The 9992-nt window shown below is 32.2% G+C and overlaps 2 non-coding genes across 2 annotated transcripts; both read left to right on the top strand.

Moving 5' to 3' along the window:
• The first annotated feature begins 912 nt into the window (after positions 1-912).
• On the top strand, positions 913-984 carry TRNAM-CAU (transfer RNA methionine (anticodon CAU)). Its single transcript has one exon. It is a non-coding gene; the product is annotated as a tRNA-Met (tRNA).
• A 5225-nt stretch (positions 985-6209) lies between these two features.
• On the top strand, positions 6210-6281 carry TRNAM-CAU (transfer RNA methionine (anticodon CAU)). Its single transcript has one exon. It is a non-coding gene; the product is annotated as a tRNA-Met (tRNA).
• The last annotated feature ends 3711 nt before the right edge of the window (positions 6282-9992 follow it).

The raw sequence follows: 9992 nt of genomic DNA, 5'->3' as shown, positions 1-9992 counted from the left end.
TTGTAATGCTGTATTACACTTCAACTGACAGAAACACTGTAGAAAGGTACGAAATGAAACATATATTCGAAATAGCTAATAGTATATAAAAATATATTTATGTATGTATTCAATACGCAAAACTATCGTTGACCCTAACAAATCATTAATACATTATTTTCTTTTACGAATTCCTCAGGGTTTAAACAAAAGACTTGAAAGACTTTGGATAATTATTAATATTTGATGCTTATGAAGCAAAAGTATTGTTGTTTTTACTGAAGAATATCTGTCGTCTACCCACAATGGTAACGAAACGCGGTAGCTAAGGTGTATAAGTCTACTTGTGGTTATTTAAAAATAAACAGATTTAACAATTACAATGTACTATATACGATCACAATATACTGATGTTATAGCAGGTAGAACAGCGCCGGAAGGGAAAAGGTTATTTTTTTTCCTATAGTGTTGAGCAAATTTTCTCGTAAAACGTGTTTTATATGTTCAACTTGTTAGGTTATCTACTAATGGAAGTTAAATGGATTTCACCACACGTTTTCTGTGAATAAACAAAATATTTGAACGTAAATTTTAAAATTAATTGTTATTTTAAATGTTCCACTGTTAACACATTTTGTTCAAACAGTGTATAATACGGTTACAAAATGAAAACAGTATACTTAAAGAAAAAACACAAAGGAAAGACATATATGTCAGAGCAAAGGGAATATATATATATTATTCAATTCATAGAAATACGTTCGATGCGAAAGTATTATATCATTTTTCATTGTTTAAACAGCTTTTCAAAATACGTGTTTACATACAAAGATGGGGTTGACGAAGTAAAGTTTGAATATGTAAATCTGATAACAATGAGGAATAGTAGCACCTAAATGTCATATAAATATTACTGTGAGATGTTAATTTCATAGCAGAGTGGCGCAGTGGAAGCGTGCTGGGCCCATAACCCAGAGGTCCGTGGATCGAAACCACGCTCTGCTAACATTACGTTTTCATAACTTCATTTCTCGGTAATCAATGTCATTTAATTCATTTTAAACTAATAAGTACTGCTAGGAGCTTCTTTGTTATATAGTAATAATTTTTGATGTGCTTACACTAATTAGGTTTTTGTATTCCATCGTTAGTTTGCTGCGTGTTTTAGTCTTTTCTTTTCACATGCCTTCCTTCATTTCATGTGTATATAGTTTGTTATAACGTAAAACATATTGGAACATAAAAAAATGAAAATACATTGCACCAGCTGAAATGATCCCAGGTTATATGGAGGGTTTTGGAGATGTTAGCGAAAGTAGGACCTACGTTGTGCTGGGGATACATCGTCAATCAGTCTTAACATCCATTCGCCAGTTTCACAAAATAAGTTTGCTCCCATTTTCCTATCATCAAATAGAATAGATAACTTTCTTCCTCCAGAAGGAAAGCAGTTTGTCATCACCACCCACCGCCAAGTCTTCGGCTACTCTTTTATCAACGAATAGCGGGATTGATCGTCACATTATAACGCCTCACTTTACCACCAAGTATACTTGTCTTGTCTTGTCTTGTCTTGTATGTCTTGTCTCACAGGTACACAATAACCTAGCATCGTTTCTGTAGATTCGTCAATAGTGTAAGCCATTTTGAATCATAAAGCAACAGTAAAAAATTTCTTTTTCTGGCAGAATCTCAATAAAAACATTTCAGATCATTATATAAGCTCACATCTAAAGGGACCGCTTCTGAATTACTTTTATACTTGCAAGGTCTAAGAATGCCAAGCGAAATGCCAAATAAGAGTTTGTAGAATGTTGTTAAACAAGAAGTTCAGTGAGTTTTAAGAAACACATATCGTTTGTGACTAAAATATACCTATTTCTACAGTGTTTCAACGTAACAGGATATTAAGAACTTGTCCAGGGCTCGTGGTACAATTCCACAACTTTATTAAACGTTCTCTCTTACGGTGCTGACTATAGAGATAATAGAATGTAAGTTATGAATGTTTATTTAAAGTTCTTGGATCTTTCCAGCATTGATTTTCATTTTTTCTCTTTTTCTACATTATAATTCACTCCATTTTTGTTTACTTCAAATTATTTTTATAGTAAACTTGAATATTTCGTGGCGTTGCTAGGATGAAAATTACTTTCATTATGCTGAGCTGTTTTAATGAAGTAACCATATTAATTGTGACTTTTTGCAAAAGAAAAAAAATCATTATCTACTAAATATTTTGATTAAAATGAAAAAAATAACAATGTCTGAAAAACATAAATAATTGTTAAAGCTGTTTTAACAAAAAGAGAACAGGATACATTGCTCCTGATTCTTTCATGTGCTTTGTATGACATTTCAAGTTTTCAAAAGAAAATCATCTTTTTTGGTGTCGTGATTTCTATTTTATGCTATCGTTTGCAGCGTTTTATGAATTTACTATTGTTTCATTTAAAGAAGAACTTTTTTTTTCAAAACACACATGAATAATGCAATACTAACGCCAATAAAACTAAACCAAACGAGACAAAAACCCAAATATAACGTACGAAAGCAGAAGTTGAAAAAACATAAAACCAGCCACGTCTCTGTACTCATCTGTCACCATTTTGTTTAACTTATGTTTCTGTGGTATTATACTCTTATTTTTCTGTTGATGTGACTGAATAAAGTAATTAGAGGTAAAAGAAAACAGTTTCACTGCCTATAATTTCTTATAAATAGCTACAACAGAAGAAATGGTTAAAAAATATACTTTATCTCCAAGGTCAGAGATGATAACATACGATCATCTTTTATCTGAAGTTTTACCAACATTTTGTACTGCTCTTTACAGTAATCTTTTGCAAATCAATGACTTATTACCCTCGAATACATAGTTTAGTAGTTTCTCGGAACTTCAGGTTAATCCAGGGCTGGCTGTATACCAGTATAAGATAGGTAATATGAAGATACAGCTCGATATCAGTATGAAAAAGGTAGAAAATAAACCGTGTTTTACAATATATAAAAGCGAAAATCATTAGGTTATAAACATCGGCTGATTACTGTTTACCTTTATGATTTTTTTTTTGCTAAATTACCGTTCTGTCTAATAATAACCCTCGTTTTCTAAAGTATTCACAGTAAATAACATGTTATTTATTGAATATTTTAGAGTAATATGATTTGTATATAAATGAGCTGTTTCCAGTGTCTTCAGAATGTCAAGTTACCTAAACTATTCGTTCAAGCGTGCGTGGCTCACCAGTGAGCTCGAGGGTTAATGAAGATAAAATTCATGTGACTGACACAATGAACTTAAGCTTACTTTGAGCTCAAACAGACAAACAGAGCCTAGTGAGTGAACTTTATCCGAGTGTTTATTGTTACGAAGTATACTTTTTGTAATTTGAAGGTTTCAAACAATCTTTAACTCTGTATGCTATACACGTTTTACGTGATAGAAAATCTACTTTTAACCAAAATGTACTCTTCTTGAATTTCATGTAAGTGTTGTGCATCATTTAGTTTCGTATGTCACATCGTTATTCACGATTTTCATTCAAGTTACCGTGTACGTTTTGTTGCTAAGAAACTCAAGCATTCATACACCAGCAGGTAACAAGTCTCAGGATCTTTTGTAAAAGTATTGAAATCCTCCTTGTATGCATTGGTTTACTGTGTTCATGTTATACTGTAATATAGAATCCCATAAAAAACAATGACAATTTAGAGCCTACTAAATTTATTTGTAGTTAAACACAAAGCTACGCAGAGGGCTATGTGTACTCTGCCCTCCACGGGCGTTGTAAGTCCGCAGACCTATCATTGTGCCACTAGTTTGAAAACAGACAAAATAAAAATAAAATGTCTTTTAGCTTCAGTAGACCGTAGTTTATGATAAGCAATATCTCCTTTACATAAAATGTTTCTCTTCTGAGAATAGATCCTTGTCCCAGCTTCATTAATAACAGTTATTTTCTAATTACATCAAACGCATTTTTGCAATATTTATCTCAAAACCACATTTTTTGTAAATATTCTATCATCGTTCACAAACTTCTCTTCATAACAATCAACAAACTAATTTCACTCGATATCAAATAAATATTAGTATAAAATCTCCATCCTTGACATACTTTTATATAACATAAAAAGTGGCGAAATATAAGAGTTATTTATGCTTCTTTTAGCAATTAAATTCAACTAAAATGGGAACATGCAATTAAAAGAGAAAGTATAATTGGGGAAAAAGAGTGGAACTGAACACGTGTAACTCACGAAATTCGAAGAAATCGAAGGTGAATGACCGACAAACACTTGATTTTTATAATAATGATTAACGGTTCAAATACTCTAACGAACTGTGGCTGTAGTTCACATATTTGGAGAAAAACAATAAATACCTCACGCTATCTACTTTCAGAAGGAAACGTGTGAATTAACTTTATTTTTTCTATATTCACGTATTAATGAATTATATCAGATAATCTAATTAAAATAGTAATGACAGAGACCTAAAGTTCAATCAGTGACTTTTAATTTTATGCAGAATATGTCAACACATCCTACTTCTTGTAAACTAAGTAGTGAATTTTAAATCCATGACTTAAATATCAGAGATCACGTAAGCTTTATTTTAAACATACTAATAAGAATCTGTAATTATATTTTCAACAATTACAAAAGGCCTCAATAAAAAAGTCATTAATCTTAATACAAAGTATGATTTTATCTAATTAAGTAAAGAGGAAAAATGACGTTTATGTGTGTTCTTTATCATTTAATATTATGTTATTATACGAATATTTAGATTACAATGTGACATTTCCCTCATGACAAAGAGTTTTTAAGAAAGTTCCACCAAACACCTAACTGATTTATTATACAATACTAATCATTTTGGTTTTACTGAATCGTTTAAAGAACAATTTTTCTTGAAGAGCACTGATTAAAAAAGTGAGGTTATTATTAATTGTAAATATTAAGAACATCCAGGTATTGCTTTACAAAATGGATATTCATGCATATGCGGCAAAACGTTTTTTAATAAAATTTAGAAATATACCTTTAAGAATTGAATAATTTTATAATAATGTGTTCATAATTTTCGATATATGAAAAAAGTAGCGATTTTATCAGTTTTGTCCAGAGTGTTGTATCAGACGTGCAGAGGTTAAGGACGACTAACCATGTCTTTATTATATTAAAAATTACATATTTTATTGAGATTTAATATGTGGCGCTAGAGAAACAGTATCTTTTTAATAGAAGCAAAAATCTGCAAAAGTTACTTTTGTTGATAATAATCAAGCAACTTGAGTTTTGAACTTAAATTTGTTATGCTATATTATACTTCAACTAACAGAAACACTGTGGAAAGGTACGAAATGAAACATATATTCGAAATAGCTAATAGTAATAAAAATATATTTATGTATGTATTAAATACGAAAAACTATCGTTGACCCTAACAAATCATTAATACATTATTTTCTTTTAAGAATTCCTTAAGGTTTAAACAAAAGACTTGAAAGACTTGGGATAATTATTAATATTTGATGCTTATAAAGTAAAAGTATTGTTGTTTTTACTGAAGAATATCTGTCGTCTACCCACAATGGTAACGAAACGCGGTAGCTAAGGTGTATAAGTCTACTTGTGGTTATTTAAAAATAAACAGATTTAACAATTGCAATGTACTATATACGATCACAATATACTGATGTTATAGCAGGTAGAACAGCGCCGGAAGGGAAAAGGTTATTTTTTTTCCTATAGTGTTGAGCAAATTTTCTCGTAAAACGTGTTTTATATGTTCAACTTGTTAGGTTATCTACTAATTGAAGTTAAATGGATTTCACCACACGTTTTCTGTGAATAAACAAAATATTTGAATGTAAATTTTAAAATTAATTGTTATTTTAAATGTTCCACTACTAATACATTTTGTTCAAACAGTGTATAATACCTTTACAAAATAAAAACAGTATACTTAAAGAAAAAATCCAAAAGAAAGGCATATATGTCAGAGCAAAGGGAATATATATATATTATTCAATTCATAGAAATACGTTCGATGCGAAAGTATTATATCATTTTTCATTGTTTAAACAGCTTTTCAAAATACGTGTTTACATACAAAGATGGGGTTGACGAAGTAAAGTTTGAATATGTAAATCTGATAACAATGAGGAATAGTAGCACCTAAATGTCATATAAATATTACTGTGAGACGTTAATTTCATAGCAGAGTGGCGCAGTGGAAGCGTGCTGGGCCCATAACCCAGAGGTCCGTGGATCGAAACCACGCTCTGCTAAAATTACGTTTTCATAACTTCATTTCTCGTTGATCAATGTCATTCAATTTATTTCAAACTAATAAGTACTGCTAGGATTTTCTTTGTTATCTATTATATATTAATAATTTTTGATGTACTTACACTAATTAGGTTTTTGTATTCCATCGTTAGTTTGTTGCGTGTTTTAGTCTTTTCTTTTCACATGCCTTCCTTCATTTCATGTGTATATAGTTTGTTATAACGTAAAACGTATTGGAACATAAAAAAATGAAAATACATTGCACCAGCTGAAATGATCCCAGGTTATATGGAGGGATTTGGAGATGTTAGCGAAAGTAGGACCTACGTTGTGCTGGGGATACATCGTCAATCAGTCTTAACATCCATTCGCCAGTTTCACATAATAAGTTTGCTCCCATTTTCCTATCAGCAAATAGAATAGATAACTTTCTTTTTCTAGAGGGAATGCAGTTAGCCATCACCACCCACCGCCAAGTCTTCGGCTACTCTTTTATAAACGAATAGCGGGATTAATCGTCACATTATAACGCCTCACTTTACAACCAAGTATACTTGTCTTGTCTTGTCTTGTCTTGTATGTCTTGTCTCACACGTACACAATAACCTAGCATCGTTTCTGTATATTCGTCAATAGTGTAAGCCATTTTGAATCATAAAGCAACAGTAAAAAATTTCTTTTTCTGGCAGAATCTCAATAAAAACATTTCAGATCATTATATAAGCTCACATCTAAAGGGACCGCTTCTGAATTACTTTTATACTTGCAAGGTCTAAGAATGCTAAGCGAAATGCCAAATAAGAGTTTGTAGAATGTTGTTAAACAAGAAGTTCAGTGAGTTTTAAGAAACACATATCGTTTGTGACTAAAATATACCTATTTCTACAGTGTTTCAACGTAACAAGATATTAAGAACTTGTCTAGGGCTCGTGGTACAATTCCACAACTCTATGAAACGTTCTCTCTTACGGTGCTGACTATAGAGATAATAGAATGTAAGTTATGAATGTTTATTTAAAGTTCTTGGATCTTTCCAGCATTGATTTTCATTTAAGATTCTCTTTTTTCTCAACGTCATAACAAGTCTGTGCAACGCTACCTATAATTTTTGGAAGGAATTAGAAATGATATGATAATGCTTTTTGTTCAGTATGTCACCTATCCGTAGAAATATGCTTTTTTTAGAAATTACTCTCGTGAATATGACCGCTTATGGTGTTCACTACTTTAACGCAGTTAAACATGAGAAAATTTCATTTAAGTAGCTTTAACCTCTTATGTTTTCTCTCTGTTAGAGACCCTAATCATTAAGCTACTTTGTCAAAAGATGTTTTCGTTTAACGTTATTAGGTTCTATGTACATTTTCCAGACTCTTTAAGTTAATAAAGTTGTTGTTGTTGTTTTAAATTAAGCACAAAGCTACAGAATGGGCTATCTGTGCTTTGCCCACCACCGGTATCGAAACCCAGTTTTTAGCGTTGTGAGTCCGCAGACATACCGCTCAGTTTCTGGGGGGCCAGCTACTTAAGGGTAAAAGCATTTCTTAAGGAACTTTTTAATATATTGCATACACTTCTGTGATTTTGTGAGAAGTAAATTTTACATTCCTATTAAAGTACTTACGAAAAATACAATAACTTAATTATTTACATCTAGATGAGTTATGTATTTGTAAACCTACTCTTTAAGCCTTAGATTTGTTTTCATTCCATAGATAAAGTTTCGGGGGAAATACTCATGTTACGAAAATTATATGGAAGGATTTCAGTGTATTTGAGAAACAAAATTTATATAAACGTCGATGACACTTACTGAGCACAGTCGCTAAAGCGACTAAATAAACAAAAATAAAGCGCTATTTAAAAGTAATTTAATAAATAACTACTCACGTATTAACCGCAGTTGTAGTTAACGCCCAGAGGACTTATAAGGCATTTGTAAGAATAAAAATGTGAAATAGTCCACAGTATGTTACGGTACAATATTAAAAAGAAAGAATTTTAATTTTAATCTGTTGATTTAGTGAATAGAAGTTCATAGCTACTGTTTATGACGAAAAAATGTTAAAGGAATTTAACATAGTGATATGTGTTAAAAACGATGTCACCTGTTATTATGAAGTTTTACAAAAAATATCTTTGAAACAATAGTATTGTATTACACCATTTTATTTTTTTTTAGTAATCAGATATCTAATATATTTTACTGTTTTACCCACACTTATTGTATGGACTGTAGATGTATGGAAATGTGTGTCGAATATTCCAATATTTTATGATCTAAAACACTCTGGTATAAACAATGTAATATGTTTAGCAGAGTGATGCAGTTGAATGGTGAATCACTCATAACTCTGTGGACAGAAATTACGTTCTGCTAGATAGTTTTCTGGATTTTGATCATTTCTTGTCGTCAATACTGAATTTTAGCTATTTTTTTTTCGCCTACAACTTATGTTTTCTTTTTCTTGTGTGATTTTAATTTACTATATATAACAGAATACATAAATATTTTTATGTCTTCTCAGGGGCGTAGCCAGAAATGGCCATTGGGGGGGTTTAGTCTGTGTCCTTGATGTGTTCCGTGGCAAGGAATCTCCCGGGAAATTTTTAAATAAAAAACATAAAAAAAGCCTGAATTATGCATTCTGCGACCACCTTTTTGGTACATTTCAGAATGGCACACTGAGGTGTTTTTCTTATTTTTTTAAATCATAAATAAATATATAGGCCTATATATATAATATATAACTTAAAATTATCAGGCCCAGCAAAGTAGGCCTAGAGTCCTGTCATCAACATATAAAATATGAGTCACTCAGGAGAGTGCAAAATATATGTATAGTGTCTACAATCTGTATTAAAATAACACGAACAGTGTATGTTCAGATTTCCTGGATTTCAAGAAATAACTTCAAAAAATAAACAGCGGATGCACCGTGGACGGCTAGCAGCACCATGGCACTAACCTAGTCCTCAAATTCAAAATGAAATCATCAATGCCTGTAATACTCATGTTCTTGAGGCTTTGGTCAACAGGGTTAATGCTGCAAAGTGTTTCTCAATATTAGCTGATGAAACAACAGATATTTCAGGCATTCAACAGTTTTCGCTGATTGTTAGATATTTGCATGCCAATGATAACTTTCTTGCAACGAGAGAAGATTTTTTGCAATTTATACCTGTTTATGATGTGACAGGCAGAAACCTGGCTGATGTCATAATAACAAGTCTGACAAAATATGGTATTGACATGGCTTACCTTCGAGGACAAGGGTACGACAGTGATGCCTCTATGAGTGGGAAATTCAATGGTGACCAGAGACATGGCCCGGCATGGCCGAGAGTGTTAAGGCGTTCGACTCGTAATCCGAGTATCGCGGGTTCGAATACCGGTGGCACCAAACATGCTCGCCCTTTCAGCCGTGGGGGCGTTATAATGTGACTGTCAATCCCTCTATTCGTTGATAAAAGAGTACCCCAAGAGTTGGCGGTGGGTGGTGATGACTAGCTGCTTTCCCTCTAGTCATACATTGCTAAATTAGGAACGGCTAGCACAGATAGTCCTCGAGTAGCTTTGCGCGAAATTCAAAACAAAGGAACCAGAGACACATAACTGATCACTTCACACTTGCACCCTATGTACACTGCAGTGCCCATTCCCTAAACTTGGCAATTTCTGATGCTTGTAAAGAAGGTCCTGGGGGAAA

This window comes from Tachypleus tridentatus, chromosome 1, assembly GCF_004210375.1.
Source record: "Tachypleus tridentatus isolate NWPU-2018 chromosome 1, ASM421037v1, whole genome shotgun sequence".
NCBI classification, from domain to species: Eukaryota; Metazoa; Arthropoda; class Merostomata; order Xiphosura; family Limulidae; genus Tachypleus; species Tachypleus tridentatus.
This window is presented reverse-complemented; position numbering and strand designations above follow the sequence as displayed.